Here is a 7,904-nt window from a genome sequence, read left to right as displayed (position 1 = left end):
TTTACTTTTAGCCAAGTTCTACTTCTCTTTGCTAKGAACAGAAGTTTGTTTTAAACCACTTCCTTTTCCAAACATTCAGTTCAAACAGTCATTGATTTGTGAACCTAATGAGTTTTTAAGGGTTGCTTTAAAGACATTACATTTTTGAATATGTTGAACTGCAACTTCTGGTTGTAGCAGATGRAGGATTTCAAGACAAAGACATTGTCTCCGTGCATATTCACAAAGTGTATGCATTGCCTATGGGAATTATTAACAATATTTTAAAGAGGAATCTAAGACAGAATCACAGCAGTTCATAAATAGCAAAAAAATGAGGGTGTAGTGCTTTGTTTCAATGCCAGTCACCTCAATGACGGGAATGTAATAACCCATGATGAACCAGTAATCAAAAAAGGGATAAACTGGAATTCTGCCCTTGATCCTCTAGCTTATTCTGGTGTGCTGGTGTACATAGCCTTGAAATTGTAGACTTACACACATTATCAATTCCTACCCTACTTGAAAAGTAATTTTGGAGAAAGCATTTCACATATTGGCATGGGTGATGGCAATATTGGCAGGGCTGCTTTATATAGTAGATTTGCCTCTAATTTTTAATATCTCAAGTACTGAGAAACCACCTTTCAGGAGCCGTTTAGAAGGCAGTTCAGCAGATACTGCTAAAATTTACCACTGCCTACATTTTAATCTTATCTTAGTGCTATTTGGAGCAGTTTGGAAAGAGCAAGCAAAAAAGGAAAACGAAGGAGGCAGCAAAGAGTACCTTGTGAAACATCAGTAACATGAGAGACACGAATTAGAGATAGTGAGGGCAGATTAGGAAGAGACCTTATCTATTCAAGAGAGAATGCAGTGGTCTGGAAGCCAGAGCAGTTTGAACTCCCTTACCTCTTTCCCCGAGGGCACTCCTAGCCCGGTAGCCCTGGGTGTAAACAGCCCCAGATGAACTGAGTGAAGCAGCCACCCGTGTGCCTTGGSTGCATCGAGCCACATTGTAATCTCATTTACTTATAGAACAGCACTGCATTTAATCAGAGGGGTTGGGAGCCTTTCAATACCCAGTAATGAAATATTAAACTGAAGAGGTATTAGGCTGCTAATACTGTCAGAAAGTTTGACCTTGCTGGGAGCTCTTGTTCTGAATGAGGTTTTATCGCAGTATAGAAACCTCCTCAGCTGTCTTTGCTCGAGTTTGCATTACTGCTACACCAGAGCACATATGCCCCTGATGTTCACGGAATATACTCAGGCATTATACTTTTTCCACACACAAATCTTTRTATCTTTTTGAACCATCACTTCTTTCCTACTTACTGGTCTTCCAGATCCAGATAAACTTGCGATGAACATAGGACTAGATGAACCAACGCTCTTAAGAGGTAGAGTTCTTACAGGATTTGTTCTTTCATTTCTAAAAATGAAAGCTTTTAAGTTTGTATAGCTGAGGACCAACAACAATAAAATAAAAAAATCGAAACCTAATCTAATGCAAAATTAATGGAAAGGCATAAATTAGTAGCCAATTGGCATTAAGATGTTACAAAAAAAAAAAACATTAAATCATTTGTTATTGTTATAAAAAGGAGTAGGGACAATTTACAGCAGAATGGAATGAATTAAATCAGCACAATTGCTGTGTATAAACACGGATTGCAGCAAATGAACATATTCTCTAGCTGTGTGGGAGCAATTAAAACCAATTGAACCACTTCTGTGGCAAACTGATTTTTAAAAAGTGATGGAAAAAAGCAATCAAAGGTCTTTTTTGTCAATAAATTTTAATCCTTAATATATAATTAGATTTTGATTACTTAATTAGATTTGGGGTTTTTTTCTCAATAAAATACTTGTTTTTAATGTCTTTGTTTCTTTCTAACTTCCTATTTACACAGGGTATAAAATATTCACTTATGTTTACTTTTTTGGAGGTAGCTCACTTCTAGCGGGTTTTTGATGATTTAGTAATGAGTATTGGAAACGTCTCTTACTATGTTTGTTAATGCGTAGGGGTTTCAGAGGGGAATTTAACATATTAATGTTAAATTTGTTTTAACAAAAAGTAAGTGTATAGGTTTTGAATTGAAAACATTTGCCTTTGTTTAACTGGGGCACTCTCCTCAATATGTGATGCAGGGATCAGCCACTTTAGTCAAAGATAATTCTGGCCAAAAAAAATAGGCTGTGAAATACTAAAACCATTGGATACCCCAGTTATTTTGGTTTTCCACAAAAAAGAGGGGGAAAAAGCATTGTCATTTGCATAGATTTTGTCTCCATAGAGAATGTTTGTGAAACTGATCTAAATTAATCTGAGTAAAATGAAAATTCAAATATTATAACTAGATTTGGGAGGAATAGTTCCAAAGTACTAGGGATCAAAGCCATCCTTTATAAAAACCTAAAAAATTATCAAGAAGTGGTAATTTTTTAAAAAGTTCTTAAATATTTTAGAAGGGATATAATTGTCTCATATCTACTATACCCATAATCATCTATAACTATGATAACAGATGGAAACACAGACAAGGCTTTTCACTGTTTACCCTGCTAACATATTATGCTTTCCTGTATAAGTTACCCTACCAACCTTTCCCTCCCTATTTCTCTTCTCTGAAATGCCACCTTATTTTTAATACAGGACAATACAGGTGTCAGCTTGCACTGACTTTGAAAATGAAGATGTTTGCTGTACATACAATTAGTCCATTAACTCTAAACCATGCTATATCACCGAGGGGTGGTCCAGAGGTTAGAGGAAGAGAATATCACCCTCTCTCAGCATTAACAAATCCATTCTGAAAGGGACACTCTTCATCTCATTTATAAGACACATGGTCCCATAAAGGCAAGATTTATAAGGCTGTATAAATTATGCGTACGTGTCAACAAGACAAAAGCCATCTCTGTCAGCATCGTGGTGTGCTTTTCATCATTTAACAAAAAAGAAAGGAACATGCAATTTTCAAAAGGTCTCCTTTCATCACCTGGAAACATCTACAGAATAAACTGAAAACAGAAACAAAGTTGTTATGCTATCTGAATATACCCACTAGGCTCACAKAGACAAGGAGAAGACTGAGGAGGGGGAAATCAAGAAAAGAATTAGAGCTTTGTTGTGTGTTTGATATCTGTAACAAGGTAATTCTTAAATGCCAAGTTAATGGGTGCATAACTACGCCATCTTAGAGAATCTATACTTTGCACTTTACAAGTGTAAAGCAAAATACATATTTATCATTAAAAGTCACAATTCCCCACATTCCTTCAAGGTACAATCTTAATGTAGTCAATGAGTATTTTATTTATCTCACATTTGAATAATTTTCTATTTCTGTTAGCCCTGAGAGAGCTACAAACAGCTAAAAAAATATGAGCATTTCCTATTAAAACCCCCTGACAAAATTATGAAGATTTAACTTCATCTTCATCCTTCAAATCTGCACTGTGTCATGGTTCTTATTTAGTATGGGATTATATCTGCATATTGATCCTGGGAGAAATTAGTTATAAAAAAAAGGTCCCTGGGATTTTCATGTAAATTATTTCGTTGGAAAAACCCACCATTAAGTCAATGGAAATTTTCTAAAGTTTGGTTAAAAAAAAAAACCCAACCAAAACAAAAAAAAACCCTCAAAACATACTCTGGATCTTCATGAAAAGAAAAAAAAAATCTCAATTGTATTAAGACCTATTTTAAAAAGGACCCAAAAACAAGTACTCTAGAGTGAAGACAATGTTTTTTCCTTCACCAAAAAAGCACCACCACCACCAACGGAAAAAAAAAACCAAAAACACGAAACCCAACAAAACCCAATACAACTTCCCAAAATCATTACAGTTCAAGATGTTTAACTTCAGTTAAGTAGGTTTTGTATACTTAATAATACCATGAATGTATCATTAGAATAAACTGATAGCATTAAACCCTGTTCTGACCTTTCTGAAGGCAAGGTCCCTTCTGAAATAGCCATTATGTTTCAGTAAGTGGAATCTGAACAAACTGAAAACCAGACCACTATTTTTATCAGCTTCAGTGAGTCAAGACTAAGCTCTTCTGTCTTCACACAAATGAAATATCCATCTCRCATCCCCTTGTGTGTACAAGTGCTAAACACAGGCTGGCTCTACATGCTTGTTCCAGAGCTAATTGCTCTGTGAGACACTAGAAGTGGAAGAAACTTTGGGGAGCTGCATGTGAAGAACAGTTGGTTGATAAGACTACCTTTCAGGGGCAGTAAAAGCAAAGAAAGGATTTCCTGTTTGATAACAGAAGAGATAATGAAACTCTGAATAAACTGATAGTATGCCAGGAAAAAATTCAGGGGAATACTTTTCTGTGKTTTTTAACAGTACTTCTTTGACGTCTCTACACTTGGAGAGTCACCTCATACCACTGTCCAAATAACTCACATTTTCATTTCTCTTAGGTTTGCTCAATCTTAAGAATTGGTCACCAGCCTTCCAGTGCAAACTGCAAAGACTGAGATATCGTCTACTTACAATGAAATACTTCAGACTATATTTTCCTATAGAATACCTAGGTATTTTATAGGAAAAATAAAATGAAGGTTCTTCTTTTTTATGCATTTCTACTTATCATGTCAGTTAGTGGCCACTGCAGTACAGTCAATGCATTGATCCAAATGATATCAAAACAATGAGAGATGATGTGAAAGGTACATAAACGAATCCCTCTGAAATATTGGGCTGAATAGCAGCTTTCAATTAAGCCTGACATCATAAGAAATATGCCTATTAGCTTAAAATTATTACTTTTAGGGTTCTGCTTTCATCATGTCAGCTACAATGATAACTTCTAGCAAGGATAAAGCAAGAGTATATTAAATATGCTTAAATGAGCTGCAATCAGATAGAAAACAGCACTTGTCATAACAGAAATCTATTGCTGCTCACATACATCAATGAGCTACAACTTAACATTCAGGACAAAGATATTTTTCAGATATCTCAGCTTGCGATACTGAAACTTCCCCAACAAATACCTTTTTATTCCAAGATACATTGACCCAGCAAAGTATTAATTCCTGAACAAATTTGTAAGTATATGAGCATCCTTAGTGAAGCTGACACATCTACTTATTGGCTCAAAGGTACACTGCTGGATCAGAGCCTATGAGCTGCAAAGAATGCTTACCAGCTAGGGTATTAATTGAGACACAMAGGAATTGTAACCTCTCAGCACCTCTCCATGTGTTATGACCTCATTTAGGGCTTCTGATCAGCTGCCAAACATTTACTTAGCTGTTAGCACACTGTAAGTTAATGTGTAACAACTGCAACAATCCTGGAAATAATGTTATTTCAAGAAGACAGCTGTAAATCTCTATTTAAAATATTTACCAAAAAATCTATATAAAAAATGTAGTCCCAATTCTATAGATATGACAGTATAAGCCATTTAAGCTTAATTTAGAGTTTAATAAGCCTTGAATTTTTATTTGGGCTCTTCTCAGGTCTTCTTATACAAACCAAACAGGAAAAAACACATTTGCAGTATAAAGGTTACCTTAGCTTACCGTTACCTGAGATTATTACAGATACACAATGAGAAAATGATACAGTATTTTCTTTATCTATGAAACTGTAAACCAAACCTGCTGCTGTTGCGATTCAAAGAAGACGTTGGGCTGGTTTAGGGTGGGGTAGAGATAATTTTCTTCACAGTGGCTGGTATGGGGCTGTGTTTTAGATTTGTGCTGAAAACAGTGCTGATGATTCAGGGATGTTTTTCTTACTCCTGAGCAGGGCTTGCACAGACCCTTTCYGCCCTTCACCCCATCCCACCAACAAGGAGGCTGGAGGTGCTCAAGGAGTTGGGAGGGGGCACAATAGGGACAGCTGACCCCCACCAAACAAAGGGATATTCCAGACCATATGGCATCATGCTCAGCATATACAGCTAAGGGAAGAAGAACAACAGGGGGAACATTTGGAACAATAGCATTTGTATCCCCAGGCAGCCATTATGTGTGATGGAACTCAGCTTTTCTGGGACAGAACACCTGCCATGGTGAATTAATGGTGAATTAATTCCTTGTTTTGCTTTGCTTGCCTGCCCAGCTTTTGCCTTACCTATCAAATTGTCTTTATCTCAAACTACAAACTGTCTCACGTTTACCCTTCTGATCTTCTCTCCCATCCCACAGGGGGAGTATGAGTGAGGGGCTTAGTGGCCATCAGGGATTATATCATGAGAAGGTCCAAGCAAATACACATTAATCCTCTGAAAAACAGGACAAGAGATAGAAAGTTTGTTGGTGCTTTCCAAAGGCGACTGCAGTAAATTTCTGTTTGAATTCTGAAACAGTTTTTGTGTGTCTAGGATTGTACTGTAAGTATTTAGAACCAGGAAACCCTGCTGTTGGTATCAAGAAACGTAAAGTATCACACAAAAGTAGACCACAGTCAGTTTTGCTACATGTCAGTGATGGATAGCAGATGTAGCTGCTGACTTTCTATATAGATGCTCCTTAATATAGATACTCCTTAATATAGATACTCCTCACATTATTTATTTCTGTAAGCATGTCATTTAATTTGGGTTTTCAGGCTTAAATTAGCACCAGTTGAGTGATGGCCTTGCATCGGTTAGCTCAGGAAGGCCACCCCTGTCACCATGGCAGCACRGTCCTGTGAACAGTTGTAAACTCATCAGGGACGTGAGCAAACACTCAGGAGAATGGTTATTCCACTGTTATGCTGCTATGGCGACCTGAAATACCCCATCTAAACCTGCTGTGAGTAAACCCCTGCAGTGGTAAGAGTCTTGTGAAGTAGCTCATTCCATAAATCCATTCTTCATTGGGATTTCCAATGAAGAAATGCCATCTGCAAGTTATCCAAGGCACAGCCCACACTACATTTTCTTTGTCCAGAACAAGGTGTGGAGGTTGTAGCCTGTTCTCCCAATATTCAGGCCACAACACCCTTTCCACACCTTGTGAAAACTGTGCAACCACCACACAACCAAAGGGGCTCTGAGGAAAGAGAGAAGCAAAACACTGCTGGCACAAAAACAATTCATTCAGCTGGTATTCTCCATCCTGACCCCTCTCAAGAGTGMAGACAACTAGGAAAAGGCTGCATGAAATGCCTGGACAGTGGTGGGACACATCTGTGGCTACTTTTGCTCAAGGTCACAAGAGAGACAAGAGACTTTGCTTGGGTCATAGGCAGTGCAGAGAAAGTCCAGTGCCCCCAAGACTCCATCCATGAAGATGCAGATGGGCAGACCTGAACTCTGTAGAAGGCTCAAACACAGGATAGTGCAGTGCTGAACTCTCCCCATAGTTTCAACACTGGGAATCACTGAAATCCACTGTAGGTAAGTCAGTGAGTGCCTCTGTTCCCAGAACATGAAATAAATGTGCAAACACTTCACGTTTCTTTCTTTCACTGCAGAAGACATAGAAGGGGAACAAAAATACTGGAAATAATAGCAGCCACATTGAAGCCAAGCCCAAATTTCTGTAAAGCAGCTTTACAAAGATTTTATACTCAGCAGCCCTTTGCTGTAGTGCCCACATAGCTGTGGAATGGGCAGTAGCTGTAGGGTGGAAAGCAGAGGAAGGAAAATGTAAGCCCCTGTAAGGTATCTGGAGACTCACCCAGCACTGGAATCACAAAACTATCAATAGCTGCCTCTGCCACTGCACTGCCCACTCAAACTCTTTGACAGAAATGAGCCTAGGCTCCATCAACCCATATAGACCTGTTTGTTGTCATGACAGCTTCMTGGAGGCTTTTAAACGCTGCTAAACCTAAAATTAGACATCACAGGGGCTAAAGCAGCCCCATGCAGCTCTGACAGCCAGGACAYTGCACAGCCACCTCACTCTATTGTAAGGGAAGGACTATGGACTTCCCGCAGACTAAAGGAA

The sequence above is a fragment of the Malurus melanocephalus genome, unplaced genomic scaffold (genome assembly GCF_030028575.1).
Source record: "Malurus melanocephalus ecotype Western Australia unplaced genomic scaffold, MMel_1.1 scaffold_9, whole genome shotgun sequence".
NCBI lineage: Eukaryota > Metazoa > Chordata > Aves > Passeriformes > Maluridae > Malurus > Malurus melanocephalus.
The sequence above is the reverse complement of the archived record's forward strand: the minus strand, read 5'-3'. Positions refer to the sequence as shown.